General features: G+C 43.5%; 1 pseudogene across 1 annotated transcript in view; it reads right to left on the bottom strand.

Moving 5' to 3' along the window:
• Positions 1-18,948, bottom strand: part of LOC123991369 — a 191,672-nt pseudogene that overhangs the window by 110,304 nt on the left and 62,420 nt on the right. Inside the window, exons 9-12 of the transcript XR_006830786.1 lie at positions 2,986-3,127; positions 2,690-2,887; positions 2,201-2,386; positions 1,557-1,895 (exon numbers count right to left, since the gene is read on the bottom strand). The product of XR_006830786.1 is annotated as a sodium channel protein type 4 subunit alpha-like (transcript). The remainder of the gene's footprint in view (positions 1-1,556; positions 1,896-2,200; positions 2,387-2,689; positions 2,888-2,985; positions 3,128-18,948) is intronic.

The raw sequence follows: 18,948 nt of genomic DNA, 5'->3' as shown, positions 1-18,948 counted from the left end.
GGAAGGTCTTTAATCAGGTCAACACTCGCAAGGCCGCGGGTCCGGACGGTTGTACATTGACAGGGCTGCAGTGGTGCAGGTCAAGAGCTTCAAATTCCTCGGTGTCCAAATCTCTAAGGACTAAAATGGTCAACGCGCACAGTCATGAAGAAGGAGCAACAGAGCCTCTTCCCCTCAGGAAGTTGGAACGGTTTGGCATCAAATCCTCAAGTTATACAACTGCACCATTGATAGCATCTTGACTGGCTACATCACTGCTTGGTATGGCAGCAGCCATACCAGACGGTGATGCGGACAGCCCAATATATCAATGGGGCCGAACTCCGTGCCATCCAGGACCTCTATATCAGGTGGTCTGAAAGGAAGGCCCGGAAAATCATTAAAGACTCCAGCCACCCAAGCCATAGACTGTTCTCACTACTTCCGCATGGCAAGCGGTATTCATGCATCGTCTGACACCAAAAGGCTCCTGAACAGATTCTATCCTGAAGCCATAAGACAGAAGACATAGCTAACAGAATGGCTACACAGACTATCTGAGTTGAACCTTGTATTTCATTTGTATGTTTGCACTGTTTCTATGCACACTCTAAGGACTCTACACACTCACACACACACTGACACTCCAACACACATATACTGTAACATAAACACATATGTATACTGACTCTACACATGCACACACACGCACATACAATCATAATTTACACTGTTGCTAATCTGTTTATCATACACTGAGTGTACAAAACATGCTCTTTCCATGACATAGACGTACCAGGTGAATCCAGGAGAAAGTTATGTTCCCTTATTGATGGCACTTGTTCAATCCACTTAAATCAGTGTTGATTAAGGGGAGGAGACAGGGTAAATCATTATTTTTAAGCCTTGAGACAATTGATACATGGATTGTGTTTGTGTGCTATTCAGAGGGTGAATTGGCAAGACAACACTTTTAAGTGCCTTTGAACGGGTATGGTAGTAGCTGCCAGGCGCGTGTGTCGAGAACTGCAACGCTGCTGGGTTTTTCATTTTTCATGCTCAACAGTTTCCCGTGCGTATCAAGAACGGTCTACCACCCAAAGGACATCCAGGGAACTTGACACAACTGTGGGAAGCACTGAAGTAGACATGGGCCAGCATCCATGTGGAACGCTTTCGCCACCTTGTAGAGTCTATGCTCTGACGAATTGAGGCTGTTCTGAGGGCAAAAGGGGGTGCAACTTAATATTGGGAAGGTGTTCATAATGTTTTGTACAATCAGTGTATATCCTGGTGCCTAGTCAACGTACCCCTATACAGATATACCTCTGTCACTCCAGTATCCCTGCACATTGTACATATGGTAATATTGGAGCTGACCCTGTATATGGCTTCTGACTTTCTCCTGTTCTTGTTCTTATTTGTATTTCTTGCGTGTTTTTGTTCTACCTTGTGTTATTTTTAATGCTACATTGATATTGAATACTGCATTGTTGGGTTTGGAGCTTGTAAGAAAGGCATTTCACTAAACTTGTGCACGTGACATTAAAACTTGAAACATCAAACTCAGTACTCACACTCTCCTCCTTGACCCTCTCAATGGTGCATGCTGGGAGGCCCTGCGGGGTGACCCCGTTCTGGTCCATGGCCACAAACAGCTTCCCATTGATGTTGAGGAAGACCTGGGAACCCCGGCTGCCCGTGCTGTAGGTACTGGGCCTGCGTCTGGTGCTCCACGGGACCACCAGGGACCCAGCACGACTGTGTGTCCCCTCATTGTCCCCATGGACACTGAGCTCATCGTCGGCAAAGTCACCCTCTGGGTCTTTGTTCCGGCGATTGAAGTTAAATATACTGACGTTGCTTCCTCGTCTAGTGCGCGTGGAGATGGTGCGGATGAGGAGGGGGTGTGTTGGCTGGTGGGGGAGTGGAGAAATAGTTTTGAGTGGGCTATATGGTAGGGACGTCTTCTGTTAGAAAAGAGTAAGATACTTGACTCAAACCATGGAAATCAGATAATTCTTTCACAATTTAGGATTGCCTTTAATCACTAAAGATTCAGAAAGGTGAAAGATCTATATACCACAATACATACTTCTCTACAAAACCTGAAATTCTACTTCACATTCAGCATGTTTGTATTTATCCATAATGTTTAATCCATGATGAAACATCATGATTAAATAACAATCCATTACGAATACATAATTATGATATTTACCCTGCCCCCATCCACTGTATCCACCTTTAATGTTTTCACGTCTCCCTTCTCCACGTCTCCCTCGTTCTCCGTCTCCTCCACCAGCCCCTCTAGACTTCTCCTCCTGCTCTGCAACTCCTTGTTGTCAGGCAGAGCCAGGCCAGGGGACAGGTCCAGGAAAATCAATGAATCTGTGTCTTGAGCTTTCTGAGTAGCGTTGGAAGGCAAAGTGTCAGTTCATTTATGTTTACCTAGATTTGCATTGAAAAACATTTTCATGTATGACTGACTGGGTCTTTTAGGTCTATCAAGGCTATGTTAGCCTGTTGAACAGAATCCTAGGGCCAACAGCTATAGGTAGTCCTTTTTCAGAATATTGTCTCATTCCAAATTAACAGAAGTCCCATACCAGTACCTGATAACCAATTTAAAGAAATCTGCAATTGTATGTCTACAGTCCAAGTTCCCAAAGCATTAGCCATAAAATGACGACATGAAACTCTGTCTTACCTGCGCTTCCTTCTTGAGGCACTCCATGGCCAGCTGGAACTCCCTCTCTTTCTGCCAGGCCTCCTGGATAGTGGCCTGGTTCTGTTCCTCGTAGGCCATAGCCACCACAGCTAGGATCAGGTTAACCAGGTAGAATGACCCCAGGAAGATGACCACCACGAAGAACACCATGTAGGTCTTTCCTGCTGACCGCAGAGTCTGAGGAGGGATGGATGGACACATGATCTTTCAGACTTTGACCTGAATTAGGAGATTGTTTGAAATAAAGCTGACCATTTCCAGGTGTCCTTACTGACCTGGTGATAGAGGTTCTCCCAGTAATCTTGTGTCATCAGCCGGAAGAGGGAGAGAAACGCCCAACCAAAGCTGTCAAAGCTGGTGTAACCATAGTTAGGGTTCCTTCCTGCCTTCCTACATTCAAACCCATCTGGGCAATGCCTGGGGAGAAAACAGAAACAAAACATCAAGATAACGCCGTAAGGCTCTCATCCAGAAACAAAACATCAAGATAACGCCGTAAGGCTCTCATCCAGAAACAAAACATCAAGATAACGCCGTAAGGCTCTCGTCCAGAAACAACACATCAAGATAACGCCGTAAGGCTCTCGTCCAGAAACAACACAACAAGATAACGATGTAAGGCTCTCGTCCAGAAACAACACAACAAGATAACGCTGTAAGGCTCTCGTCCAGAAACAACACATCAAGATAACGCCGTAAGGCTCTCGTCCAGAAACAACACAACAAGATAACGCTGTAAGGCTCTCATCCAGAAACAACACATCAAGATAACGCCGTAAGGCTCTCGTCCAGAAACAACACAACAAGATAACGCCGTAAGGCTCTCGTCCAGAAACAACACATCAAGATAACGCCGTAAGGCTCTCGTCCAGAAACAACACATCAAGATAACGCCGTAAGGCTCTCGTCCAGAAACAACACATCAAGATAACGCCGTAAGGCTCTCGTCCAGAAACAACACATCAAGATAACGCCGTAAGGCTCTCGTCCAGAAACAACACATCAAGATAATGCCGTAAGGCTCTCGTCCAGAAACAACACATCAAGATAACGCCGTAAGGCTCTCGTCCAGAAACAACACATCAAGATAACGCCGTAAGGCTCTCGTCCAGAAACAACACATCAAGATAACGCCGTAAGGCTCTCGTCCAGAAACAACACATCAAGATAACGCCGTAAGGCTCTCATCCAGAAACAACACCTAGCTCCTTAACACCTAGGCACTTGTGTAAAGCTGAAGGAATTGGATATGTTTAAGCAATATGGCAAAAAAATCCACTTAGCTTATGAAGATGGAGGGCAAGATGGAGCTGCAACCATATTGCTCATACCTAGATAATTCTTTCAAATCTACCTGTGCTTAGGGGTTAGGAGCCAGGGTTTCTGGATGGGGCCTAAGATCCTAAAAAAAATGAAAATGATTGGATCTCGTACCAATATGCTGCCTCTTTAAGGTGACCCCATACGAGGGTCGGTTTGCTCCTAGCAGAACTAGGCTCGGTGGCCTGTGCTTTGCACTTAATGTGTTGTGAAATCTGTTGTGAAATGTACTGTAATGTCAACTGCCTGAACTGTTGTAATGTTGTTGGACCCCATGAAGAGTAGTTGCTGCCTTGGCAACATCGAATGGGGATCCATAATAAATGCAAGTACAAATACTCCCTTAAAAGACCTTCACTTGAAAAATCTGGGGGAAAAAGTAATTTGACTGTTTGTCCCTTTTTAAACGCTTTAGCCAGTATAGGCTTCCTCAAAATAGTCTGAATAATCTTAGATAGATCTGTAATAAATTCTGACATTTATGCCGAGGATGTCTTAGTCTCACAATTTTAGATTTAACTAAGATGTTTGGTGCAGTATTTCTCAAGTAAAAAAAAACCTCAACTAAACGCCATCATAAAAACCTACCGAACACCAAAACAATCAAAAACTTCACAACAACATTTCTGCGTAACATATACGCAAACTGTTTCAACTGGGAAGCATGAGACAAGCTTTAAGTGTGTACAGTTCATGCACATTCATTGGCTTGTCATTGCCGCACAGTGAGCTCATCCTATGCCTGTTATCTTAGAGAAGGGGGGCCATTAAGATAAATAACTGTGTCCACAGGCTTTATCCAAGCGACAAGGTCCCATACAGGTCATAGCAGTCACTTATTACAGACAATATTAATTCAGCAAGGGGAAATTTCACACATATAGTACATCAGCTTATCGGAGTAGTATGGGATTGTTGTTCAAAATATGTAGCTGACATAATGGGACAGGTTTAGATGCTTTTCCATGACTAAACCCTCGTGTAGACAACACTTATCGGGCCTAAGAGGGTGATGTCAGCCCAGAGCAATGCCACTGCATGCCACCCCACGTTAGATATGCCCCCCCACCCCCTCGAACCCCCATGACAGAAAGGTGAGTGACTCCGACACCCAGCTTCCTCTGAGACACGGACCATGCTAGAGTGGCTAGAGGAGCTAGGGGGGCATGTGAAATGGGTGGGTGTCTTGAAGAGTGAGGCGGGGGAGTTGAAAGGACGTGGCGCCACCAACCTGCCATCACGCCAGTCACTCGTCCCCTCACACCTCCTCAGTCCTTCACACATCCCTGAAAAGTCTACCAGGCAACACGTGTCAACCAGGGATAGGATTGATTTCAATTTCATTTGAAATTCTAATTCAATTCTTGAATTCACTCATGAAGTGGAGAATTTATGTTGAATTCAATTTCAATTTCAACAGTTCAAGTTATGGAATTGGAATTGAATTGGAAATAGACTGTTTGGACTTTTTGAATTGGAATTGAATTGGATTTGTAAAAACAAAATCTTTGGAAACTTTTAATTATATTGGAATTAAATATTTTTACATTTGCCAGTTGATGGACTTAATTCACATACTGTAGTATAAAAATGTACTTCAGGATATGTTTTAAATAATTTATACTTGTACATCTACAATTCCAGTATAGCTAGGCTGTCTGAACAGTTACATGATCAGCCTCAAAGCATGAGGGAATTTTAATTTGTGGACGTGTTGGGGTTAATATTGAATCAGGAATTTAATTATTATAATTGACCTAACACTGGAATTGAGAGAAATTGAACCATCTCAGAATTCAAATACTGACCTGGAATTTGAATTGAATTAAATGGAATTTACAGGGAGAGAGAATTGAATTAGAATTGAATTTATGGAATTAACCCAAACCCTGCAGGCAACATCCATCTCTCAGCGGCTTTGGCCGCGGCTGTGGCATGTGGAGGGAGAGTGTGAGGTTGTGGGGCAATGGGCTCTATCACCCACCAGACACGTCTTTGTGTCTCTGAGGACGTGTTAATGGACAGGCCCCACTTCAGCCTCTGGGACGCCCTTAATGGGAGGCCCTAAACCCTGCTCTGCCTGTCCTTCGCCTCATATCACACACACACACACAAACACACACACACATATCCCAACACAATTCCCATACAGTGGCTCGACATAAACACGTCTGAAGTGGAGATAAAACAGAATTTAATCTATCATCGTTTTTAAGATGTATATACTACTTTTTCAATTTCAGAATCTACATGTAAGTACACCCTTTTTGTGTTTTCTGTAATTGTTATCATGGCTGCATGTACGCAAGTCCATAGTTAGCCACAAAAACACGTGAGCTGAACAATGTTTTGTTATTTTCTAGTGGCATAAATCCTTATGGCCTTTCAGGAAAACCAGGAAAGAGTGGCAGGGATTACACCGAGGAAGACGAGCACTCGTGCTATCTTTACAGGGGTGGATATACTCCTCCCTGCCATTGGTAATGCCACGCATCGATGTAGACGGACCGTTCTAAACGTTCTGAACTCTGTCATTTTGTGATGGTTCCTGTCCTAGATCTGTCAATCTGAGACCCAGATTATAATCTCACCTGTGTTTGCAATCTCTAACAGTGGGGCACCCAGAGGCATCAATACAATGGATCTAATTTGAGCCAGAAATGCTGGACTACAACATAAAGAGGAACAGGAAAAACCTTTTCAAGCATAACAATGCCTCACACTGTAATTAAAAGGACCACGGTTTGGTTAAATAAATGTTTTCACCCTTCATCTCTAATTTGACGGCACAGAAAGTGTCACTACAAACTTGGCAGTTGATGACCAACAAACATGCAACAGCTACAGAATCAGATCACTTTTATAGGATACAGGTCCTACCCTGCAATCAAAACCCTGCCCGCCGTTCTTGTTGTTATGTGTAACGTGTTGTGTTCTTGTTAGCGAGAGATAGGGAGGAGTCACTCAGCAGGGAGGAGTCACTGAGAAGGGAGGAGTCACTGAGAAGGGAGGAGTCACTCAGCAGGGAGGAGTCACTGAGAAGAGAGGAGTCACTCAGCAGGGTGAAGTCACTCAGCAGGGAGGAGTCACTGAGAAGGGAGGAGTCACTGAGAAGCGAGGAGTCACTGAGCGGGGATGAAGTCACTCAGCAGGGAGGAGTCACTGAGCAGGGAGGAGTCACTGAGTGGGGATGAAGTCACTCAGCAGGGAGGAGTCACTGAGCAGGGAGGAGTCACTGAGCAGGGTGAAGTCACTCAGCAGGGAGGAGTCACTGAGCAGGGAGGAGTCACTGAGCAGGGATGAAGTCACTGAGCAGGGAGGAGTCAATGAGCAGGGAGGAATAACTCACCAGGGAGAAGTCACTCAGCAGGGGGGAGTCACTGAGCAGGGAGGAGTCACTCAGCAGGGAGGAGACACTGAGCAGGGAGGAGTCTCTCAGCAACCTGTTGTTATATGTAACGTGTTGTGTTCTTGTCAGCGAGAGATAGGGAGGAGTCACTGAGCAGGGATGAAGTCACTCAGCAGGGAGGAGTCACTCAGCAGGGAGGAGTCACTCAGCAGGGAGGAGTCACTCAGCAGGGAGGAGTCACTGAGCAGGGAGGAGTCACTCATCAGGGAGAAGTCACTGAGCAGGGAGGAGTCAATGAGCAGGGAGGAGTCACTGAGCAGGGAGGAGTCAATGAGCAGGGAGGAGTCACTGAGCAGGGAGGAGTCAATGAGCAGGGAGGAATAACTCACCAGGAGAAGTCACTCAGCAGGGGGGAGTCACTGAGCAGGGAGGAGTCACTCAGCAGGGAGGAGACACTGAGCAGGGAGGAGTCTCGCAGCAATCTGTTGTTATATGTAACGTGTTGTGTTCTTGTCAGCGAGAGATAGGGAGGAGTCACTCAGCAGGGAGGAGATACTGAACAGGGAGGAGTTGCTCAGCAGGGAGGAGACACTGAGCAGGGAGGAGTCTCTCAGCACTCCGGCAGCTGGGGGTGTGATTGGCTGCTATCCTATCTCTGGCCAGGGAACTGGGCATTCTGATATAGGGTTATTTTGGGCACCAGCAGTGAGCCCTGGCCCCTGTCCCGTTAGGAGGATCGGGGGGGGGATTGACTATATCCCAGGGAAGATAGGTAGTTACCAACAGTTCATCACAATACGCTGTTGAAAAGGGAGCAGTAATGTACACTATATATAGTATATGCCAGTGGTTCCTAAACTTTTCATTGTCCCATACCCCTTCAGACATTCAACCTCCAGCCCCTCTAGCACCAGAGGCCAGTGTTTTTTTGCCATCATTGTAAGCCTGCCACACACACGCACTATTTCTTACTGCGAGCGGTCATCAGCTAACCTTTAGCTCGGAAAGCTCTCGCCAGTTCGTACAACGTGCTATAAAACCAGAGCATACCGGACCTATTTTTCTCTCCATAACCCCGAATTCCTACCGCAAACTCTGAACCTTTTCATCTGGATCATCACAGCTAGCTAACCGCAACCCGGGTTGACTACTCCTGGATAACGTTTCCGTCCCGGCCCATGCTAGACAAGTCTCCCGGCTCACTCCTGGGCTACAATATCCGGACCCCTTCTACTGCCGGTGCGGGGCACGGGACCCCACCGATCCTCTACGACTGGAATACCGACATCATCTGCCCGAGGATTCCAACAGGCCCCTCAGACGCGACATCCGCTGAAGGCCCATTCTGCTAACCTGCTAGCTACCTAGAGCTACTTGGAACCCTACTAATCGATGACTGGTCTATCAACCTCACCGCACGAAGAGGCAAAAACAGACTTACCCCCATAGCGATGTCCCCCAAAGGCTAACTTGCTAGCCCCGGTCTACTAACTGCTAGCTTGCCTGCCCCAGTCTGCTAACTGCTAGCCCCTGCTAACTGCTTGCTTGTTTAGCCCCGGCCTACTAACCGTTAGCCTGTTAGCATCGGCCTGCTAACTGTCTGAATCGCCGTGTCCCCCGGTCAGCCCAACCACTCACTGGACCCATATGTTCACTTGGCTACGCATGCCTATCTCAAATACCAGGAGCTGTGCCAGGCCCGTCAGGTCTGTTGACTCATCCAGCTGTAACATATTTAATTCACTGGCTTGTATGCAAAGCAGTAATTGTTTCAAAACATCTCCTGCCATGTCACTGATGCATCGTAAAACAGTGTTGTTTGATGAAGACATTGTCTGCATCATTTTCTGAGGCCTTTTCCCCCAGCATTGTCCCAACCATATCCACGGCAGCAGGAAGAATTAAGTCCTTCACAATAGTATGGGGTTTGCCTGTCCTAGCCACTCGGTAGCTCACCATATAAAACGCTTCTAGCCCCTTCATATTAATGGTATCTCTTGCTTTTATACATGTCTTACTACTCGAAAGTTGTCTTTATTCTCGCTCAAAAGACTCTGTTGGCTTATTTTTCAAATTGTCATGTTTCGTTTCCAAATGTCTGTGCGAGAGTGAAGGTTTCCCGCGAGAGAGTAACGGTTAATGTGATTGGATGTTCATTATTTGACTAGGCTACCTGTATTTGACATTGTGTTTTTATTTTTGCTGAACACTAGATGGTTTAATTTTATTTTTGGTAGTGAAACGAGGCTACTCAGGCGAGAAAAAAACCTCACCCATATGTATAGCCCAGTTGGAAAATCTAAATGTTCTGGTTGAAAATGTGAAGTATTTGGCATACCCCCGACGGCATTGCGTGTACCCCTGGGTGTAAGTGCAATGCCATACCCCAGTTTTGGAATATCTGGTATATACTATAGACCCTCACTCTTAGAAAAAAGGGTTGCAAAATGGTTCTTCAGTAGTCCCCATAGGAGAACCCCTTTTGGTTCCAGGTAGAACCCTTTTTGGTTCCAGGTAGAACCCCTTTGTGGTTCCAAGTAGAACTTTTTGGGTTTCATGTAGAACCCTCTGTGGAAAGGGTTGTACCTGTAACCAAAAAAGGTTCTTCAAAGGGTTCTCCTATGGTGATAGCCAAAGCATCCTTTTAGGTTCATGATAGCATCTTCTTTTTTGAAGAGTGTAATACCAGGGAAACTATTTGTCAAGGAAGGAACAGTACACCACTGACAACAGTACACAGTGTTGTAAAGTACTGAAGTAAAAATACTTTAAAAGTACTACATTACTACATTACTACATTCCTAAACAAAATGATGTACCTTTTAATCCATACATTTTCCCTGACACCCAAAAGTACTCATTACATTTTGAATGCTTAGCAGGACAGAAAATCATCCAATTCACACTCTTATCAAGAGAACATCCCTGGTCATCCCTACTGCCTCTAATCTGGTGGACTCACTAAACACAAATGCTTTGTTTGTAAATTATTTGCTTATATGCTTTCTGGTTTGATTAATATAAGGAATTTGAAATGATTTATAATTTTACTTTTGATACTTAAGTATATACACTACACTTACTTTGATGCTTAAGTATATTTAAAACCAAATACTTTTATGCTTTCACTAAAGTAGTATTTTACTGGCTGACTTTCACTTTTACTTGAGTAATTTTTCATTAAGGTATCTTTACTTTTACTCAAGCATGACAATTAGGCCATTTTTCCAGCACTGACAACAGTAAACCACTGACAACAGTACACCACTGACAACAGTAAACCACTGACAACAGTACACCACTGACAACAGTAAACCACTGACAACAGTACACCACTGACAACAGTACACCACTGACAACAGTAAACCACTGACAACAGTACACCACTGACAACAGTAAACCACTGACAACAGTACACCACTGACAACAGTACACCACTGACAACAGTAAACCACTGACAACAGTACACCTCTGACAACCATACAGACCACAACACGGATGGAGACCAAACAGATTGGCAGCAGCAAAACAGTATTAGTGGTCTACATGCATTACAAACTAGTAGGCTTTTAAAAGTATCAATGCAGCTGTGGAGGATTTATTGTAACATCAGATCGCCATATCTGAGCACATGGCCCATGTAGCAGACAGGTGTGTGTTCATCAGATTGGGCCATTACATCACTCCCCCCCCCTCCTGTAGTTGGCCGATCATAGAAGAGAATAGAAGCGGGAGCAGGGGGAGTGAGAGAGCATCTGAGGGTTCCCTAGGGTCGCGGGGTGGAGGGAACATTGGCTTGGCTGAGAGTTGAGTCACCCCTTTCAGATCCAACCCTTCCACCCTGTGAAACAACAAAGCCCAGTGGGGAAGCCTTCAAAGACTGGTGGGTGGAGGAGGCTGCCTTGACCTGGTGTTCTCACAGCTCAGATTTAGGCATTAGGCACCAAATGGAAGAAAACATCTGAATATCCAGAGGGACTACCAAGACTCCCCCCCCCCACCCACCCATTGTGTGCCCTAATGAACATGAGCCAGGATTCTGACCAACCACAGGCTGGGAATAGCTAGAGTCTTTCATTAGAGCTTGCAATGGAAAACTCTTCAAAACATGTTGCAGTGGAAATTGAAAATGAGTGTTCTTAAGTCCAGTTTATCCCTCCCTGATTCAGTCTGCTTTTTCCATTTGGTATCTAATGAACATGATCCCGATGAATAACTCTGCATTAGGCCTCAGTTCTCACGAAACCACACTTCCTCCCGAGGTACTGATACAGACAGAGTGAACAAATCAGAAAAATAATACAGAAATGAACTAAGATTCCTACACGGGTAGTAATGATGTTCAAAATGTTACGTCAAAGAGGAAAATGAATAGTTTGGGTGTATTTATATTTATGTCACTACATAATACGTGTTTTAGCAGAATTATAACATTCACTGGAAATTAAACTGTAGATACAGTATGTCTAGCTACTGTAGGCACCCATAATGTTAGGTCCTCTCATCTCACATCAGTACAACCTACTACTAGAGAGGTCTAGGACTGAGGTCTATGATAATGAAAGTACTTAACATTTCTATAGCAACGGTATCCAGGAGGTTGTTGCCCATGGAGATTGTTTTGTGACACCTCTCCGGAGGATGTGGATCGGCCTCTCAGGGATTGGAGGAACTCAGTGGAGGCAGGTAATATGATTGTTTTGTCATGATTTATGTTTGATTTTATGACTTTTCTTATTTCCAGTGTAGCTCGTGAAGATTAGGACGGATTGACTGATTAGGTAAGAATGCCATAAGATTTACTTTCACAAAATTGGCATTTAGTAGATATTTCATATGTTATTTATTCATTTACAAAATAGTGTAGTTTCCTTTAAAGTTAATTAATATATTGTTTATAAGTTGATAGAATGAGTTTATGCCAATTTAATTTATATAAGTATATTCAGTCTGCTCATAACCAGAATACATAATAACTTGATAAAGGGAAACCTCTGATCAACGTTTATCTTAGGTAAATAAGCTATGAAGTAAAACGTCTGGAGAAACACACAAACAATAATACAACTATGACTATGCTGTTTCCAATCAAATACTTTGAGGTGAACCTGTCTGGCTTTTGACCAAAATCTAGAACCGTCCTTTTGGTCAAATTATAGGAGGCGGACATACTCATGTAATCTTACGAGCATCTAAAATACATCCTAATTACAGTTTATTAGTATAAAAAAGTACCTTAATGAAATACATTTACACTCTGTAATTATCAGTGTAATACAAGCTTGCTGATGGGTTTTTATGAACATTAACAGTTCTAAGAAAATGACCAGATCATTAGAGTCCTTCAGCTGGTATCATAACTGGGAAAATGTGGCGTAGTTGTTAGCATACCCTTGGCCTATCTTAAAGTATCCTGTGAAATAGCCCCCTGAATGGCCACCCCTAACGACAAAGGCCTATAGCCTAAACCAGTGATAATGCCATCCCCCCCAAAAATTCTAACAGCAAAGCTAGCCAGCATAAATAACCAGAAAAATAAAGGCCCTTCAACATGCACTCGATATAAATGCAATTAACGAGCTGTTACATTCAATTTGATGACTCATTCGAGTAGAACTGGATAGAACTGGAGTAGGAGAAATACCAGGAGTTAAGAACACTTCAACGGTTCTATAGAACATGACACATACAGAGAGCTTAGTGGGGGGGGGGGGGTCGTAAGTGAGAGGCAATAATCTTCACTTTGCAGTCAGGGTAGCCATTAACAACCCCATTAGAGTGAAGCCAGAAAGCTTCAAATGGATTAAATGTGACTTAAATAGAGGGAAAAAACATTCCCCCTCCATCCACGGGCCCCAACACCCCCATTTGGAATGATCCATAGAACTGCCCACGTCGATTGTATTTAGACTGCATTTCACAGGATTCTTACGATATTTTTTCTCAAAAGTTTGATAAATATGGGCCAAGATCCATGTGCATTTTGATTGACAGCCAAAAGTTCCGGTGAGTGACAGCCAGTGAGCAGTTGAATGTGGGACTAGCCTATGGTAGAATTGATTTCTTCAGACCTTTATTTACACTATGAGAGAGTGGCAGCCAGACCAGTAAACAAACAAATGTCATGTATTTAATATAAAGGGTGCTGTGTCAATACAAACTCCTAAAAGGCATTTGACAGTTCAACTCGGTTCCTCTCCACAAAAAAATACAATATATATTATACAGTGCACTCAGAAAGTATTCAGACCCTTTTACTTTTTCCAGTGGTGTAAAGTACTACTTAGGTAGTTTTTTTATTTATTTGTGGTATCTGTACTTTACTTTACTATTTACATTTTTGACTACTTTTACTTCCACTTCACTACATTCCTTAAGAAAACATATGTAAGGGAGTTCGTAACTGGCGGCAGGGAAGTCAGGCGCAGGAGAGCAAAACTGGGTATTCAACAGAGCAGTTTTATTCAAAAAACCACCGGAAACCAGAACAATAAACAGATGGGTACAAAACCCGTCGCGCACCAGAGAAAACGTGCACATGCACTTACAATAAAATATTCCGCACAAAGACATGGGGGGAACAGAGGGTTAAATACACAACATGTAATGATGGAATTGAGACCAGCTGTGTGGGAAGACAAGAGAAAACAAAGGGAAAATGAAAAGTGGATCGATGATGGCTAGAAGATCGGCGACACCGACCGCCGAGTGCTACCCGAACAAGGAGAGGAATCGACTTTGGCGGAAGTCGTGACAATATAGCTTTTTACTCCACACATTTTCCTTGACAGCGAAAAGTACTTGTTACATTTTGAATGCTTAGCAGGACAGGTAAATAGTCAAATTCACGCACTTATCAACCAAACATCCCTGGTCATCCCTACTGCCTCTGATATGGTGGACTCACTAAACAGAGAACATCCCTGGCCATCCCTACTGCCTCTGATATGGTGGACTCACTAAACAGAGAACATCCCTGGTCATCCCTACTGCCTCTGATATGGTGGACTCACTAAACAGAGAACATCCCTGGTCATCCCCACTGCCTCTGATATGGTGGACTCACTAAACAGAGAACATCCCTGGTCATCCCTACTGCCTCTGATATGGTGGACTCACTAAACAGAGAACATCCCTGGTCATCCCTACTGCCTCTGATCTGGCGGACTCACTAAACAGAGAACATCCCTGGTCATCCCTACTGCCTCTGATCTGGAGGACTCACTAAACAGAGAACATCCCTGGTCATCCCTACTGCCTCTGATCTGGAGGACTCACTAAACAGAGAACATCCCTGGTCATCCCTACTGCCTCTGATCTGGAGGACTCACTAAACAGAGAACATCCCTGGTCATCCCTATTGCCTCTGATCTGGAGGACTCACTAAACAGAGAACATCCCTGGTCATCCCTACTGCCTCTGATCTGGAGGACTCACTAAACAGAGAACATCCCTGGTCATCCCTACTGCCTCTGATATGGCGGACTCACTAAACAGAGAACATCCCTGGTCATCTACTACCTCTGATTTGGCGGACTCACTAAATACACATGCTTCGTTTGTAAATGATGTCTGAATGTTGGAAGGTGCCCGGGGCTTTCCGTAAATTCAAAAAACAAGAAAATGGTGCCATCTTGTTTGCTTAATATAACGAATTTTTGAAAGGATTTATACTTTTAATTTTGACAGTTAAGTATATTTTAAACCAAATACATTTAGACTTTTACTGAAGTAGAATTTTACTGGGTGACTTTTACTTTTACCTGAGTCATTTTCTATTAAGGTATCTTTACATTTGCTGAAGTATGACAGTTGGGTATTTTTCCCACATTTTGTTATGTTACAGCCTTATAATACAATTGATTAAAGAGTTTTTTTCCTTCATCAATCTAAACACAATACCCCATAAAGACAAAGCAAAAACTGGTTGTTATACATTTTTGCAAATTGATTAAAAACGAAAAAATGAAATATGACATTTACATAAGTATTCAGACCCTTTTCTCAGTACTTTGTTGAAGCACCTTTGGCAGCGATTACAGCCTCGAGTCATCTTGGGTATGACGCTATAAGCTTGGAACACCTGTATTTGGGGAGTTTCTCCCATTCTTCTCTGCAGATCCTCTGAAGTTCTGTCAGGTTGGATGGGGAGCGTCGCTGCACCGCTATTTCCAGGTCTCTCCAGAGATGTTCGATCGGGTTCAAGTCTGGGCTCTGGCTCGGGCACTCAAGGACATTCAGAGACTTGGCACGAAGCCACTCTTGCACTGTCTTGAGTGTGTGCTTAGAGTCATTGTCAGGTTGGAAGAGGAACCTTGGCCCCAGTCTGACGTCCTGAGTGCTCTGGAGCAGGTTTTCATCAAGGATCTCTGTGTTTTGCTCTGTTCATCTTCCCCTCAATCCTGACTAGTCTCCCAGTCCCTGCCGCTGAAAAACATCCCCCCCAGTATGATGCTGCCACCACCATGCTTCAGAGTAGGGATGGTGCCAGGTTTCCTCCTGAAGTAATGCTTGGCATTCAAGCCATAGAGTTAAATATTGGTTTCATCAGACCAGAGAATCTTGTTTATCATGGTTTGAGAGTCTTTAGGTGCCTTTTGGCTAACTCCAAACGGGCTGTCATGTGCCTTTTACTCAGGAGTGGCTTCCATCTGCCCTCCCTACCATAAAGGCTTGAGAGATGGTTGTCATTCTGGGAGGTTCTCCCATCTCAACAGAGGAACTCTGGAGCTCTGACAGAGTGACCTTCGAATTCTCGGTCACCTCCCTGACCAAGGCCCTTCTCCCCCGATGCTCAGTTTGGCCGGGCAGCCAGCTCTAGAAAGAGTCTTGGTTCCAAACTTCTGATGGAGGCCACTGTGTTCTTGGGGACACAGTGCTGCAGACATCTTCCCCAGATCTGTGCCTCGACACAATCCTGTCTCGGAGCTCTACAGACAATTCCTTCGACCTCATGTCTTAGTTTTTACTCTGACATGCACTGTCAACTGTGGGACATTATAAAGCCAGGTGTGTACCTTTCCAAATCATGTCCAATCAATTGAATTTACCACAGGTGGACTCCAATCAAGTTGTAGAACATCTGAAGGATGATGAATGGAAACAGGATGCACCTGAGTTCAATTTCAATTCTTAAAGCAAATGTTCTGAATACTTACGTAAATAAGATATCAGTTTTTTCTTTTAAATAATTTGCAAAAATATCTAAAAAAAAACTGTTTTCACTTGATCAGTATAGGGTATTGAACGTAGATTGACAAAGATTTGTATTTATTTTATCCATTGTGGAATAAGGCTGTAATGTAACCAAATGTGGAAAAAGTCAAGAGATCTAAATAAGTTCCAAATGCACTGTATTTTCTAGTCAATATTTGGGGGGGAAGTTCAAGCCTCTGACCACTTAGATGGGTGTTTGGATTTCGGAGAGAAAAAACACATTGAAAAAATAAAGGTGAGACATAATGTAAGGCCATGCAAGGCCACCGGATTTAAATCCTTTATTGTACCATTTACATTTTAATTAATGGCTGAAATAAGGTGACTGAATCAGAGCTTTGGTGACCAATCACCATGCACCAGACAGACAAAGCTTAGAATCTGTCTGTTTTATCATTCGTGGACACAAGCTGTATCGTGCGTTTGGATTGGCCGTTATCTCTCAGAGAGACAGACAGATCTGTCGTTTGTCTGTTTGTAGCTGGAGGCAGATGTTACATTCACCGAGTCCCCAGCCCATCATAACTCACCCCAATGGACCGTTACACTGCTCTCCCGTTAGGCAGCCTCCCAATAACTCACAACCCCAATGTCCTTTATATGTTCAATATATTCCCAGTCTTACAGGAATAATCAAAAATAGATTTGAATGTTGATGATATCACGTTGTCAATTACAGCTGCTTTAAAGATAATGTTTCAAACATTTGTGGAAGGGGAAAGTTGAAAGAGCTAGCATCACAGGCATTGAGGGCATTAGAGGTGGTTTGCATCATGTGTCAGCACATCCTTTGCTCATAAAAGATGGAGATTGCCTGTGTGATTGCTTGTGTGAGTTCCTGGAAAAGACATGGGCGCAATGTTGTTGGTATTCATTTAGCATATTTCTCTTGTAACTATAAAAGTAGGAGATGAAATTGAGAGTGGGGACTATTTTGTCTGTGAGCATGACCCGACCTGACTATTATCCTGATATGATGCTACAATGTCAGATCACTGGTTCAAAGAACTCATAAAACCACTTAAATGATACTCTTCAAATCTGGCAAAACAGTGACTTTAGGCAGGCACGAAATAATAAGACAATGACATCTAATATTTATTGAGTAATTGAATCTATACAGAACAAATATATACATGCAGTGTTGGTCCAGTGTTTCATGAGCTGAAATAAAATATCCCTGAAATGTTCAATAGGCACTAAAAGCTTATTTCTTTCAAATTTTGTGCAGAAATTTGTTTACATCCCTGTTAGTGAGCATTTCTCCTTTGCCAACATAATCCATCCACCTGACAGGTGTGGCATGTCAAGAAGCTGATTAAACAGCATGATCATTACACAGGTGCACCTTGTGCTGGGGACAACAAAAGGCCATTCTAAAATGTGCAGTTTTGTCACACAACATAATGTCACAGATGTCAAGTTTTGAGGGAGCATGCAATTGGCTGGCTGATTGCATGGATGTCCACCAGAGCTGTTGCCAGAGAATGTTAATGTTAATTTCTCTACGATAAGCCGCCTCCAACATTATTTGAGAGAATTTGGCAGCATGTCCAACCGGCCTCACAACCACAGACCACGTGTAACCACGCCAGCCCAGGATGTCCACTTCCGGTTTCTTCACCTGTGGCATCGTCCGAGACCAGCCACCGGACTGCTGATGAAACTGATGAGCATTTCTGTCTGCAATAAAGCCCTTTTGTGGGGAAAAACTCGTTCTGATTTGCTGGGCCTGGCTCCCCAGTGGGTGGGCCTGACTCCCATGTTGCCTATGCCCTCCTAGGCCCACAAATGGATAGGCCCACTCATGCCTGCGCCCATGCCGAGTCATATGAAATCCATAGACTAGAGCCTAACAAATGTATTTCAATTGACGGATTTCCTTATATGAACTATAACTCTTTTTATAACTATAAAAATAGTTGAAATTGTTGCATGTTGCGTTTACATTTATATTCAGTATAGTTACTTACTTATTGATTGATCTGTTTCTAATACATTTATCCATGTATTCATACGGATAACAAGTGCATTCCAATAATGGATACCTTCCAGTGGTGTAAAGTACTTAAGTAAAAAATACTTTAAAATACTACTTAGTTTTTTTCGGTATCTGTACTTTACTATTTATATTTTTGACAACTTTTACTTTTACTTCACTACATTCCTGAAGAAAAGAATCTACTTTTTACTGTAAACATTTTCCCCGACAACCAAAAGTACTCATTCCATTTTGAATGCTTAGCAGGATAGTAAAATGGCCCAATTTACACACTCAAGATAATATCCCTGGTCATCCCTACTGCCTCTGATCTGGCAGACTACCTGAACACTATTTTTTGTTGTTGTTTAT

The sequence above is a fragment of the Oncorhynchus gorbuscha genome, linkage group LG12 (assembly GCF_021184085.1).
Source record: "Oncorhynchus gorbuscha isolate QuinsamMale2020 ecotype Even-year linkage group LG12, OgorEven_v1.0, whole genome shotgun sequence".
Taxonomy (NCBI): Eukaryota; Metazoa; Chordata; class Actinopteri; order Salmoniformes; family Salmonidae; genus Oncorhynchus; species Oncorhynchus gorbuscha.
This window is presented reverse-complemented; position numbering and strand designations above follow the sequence as displayed.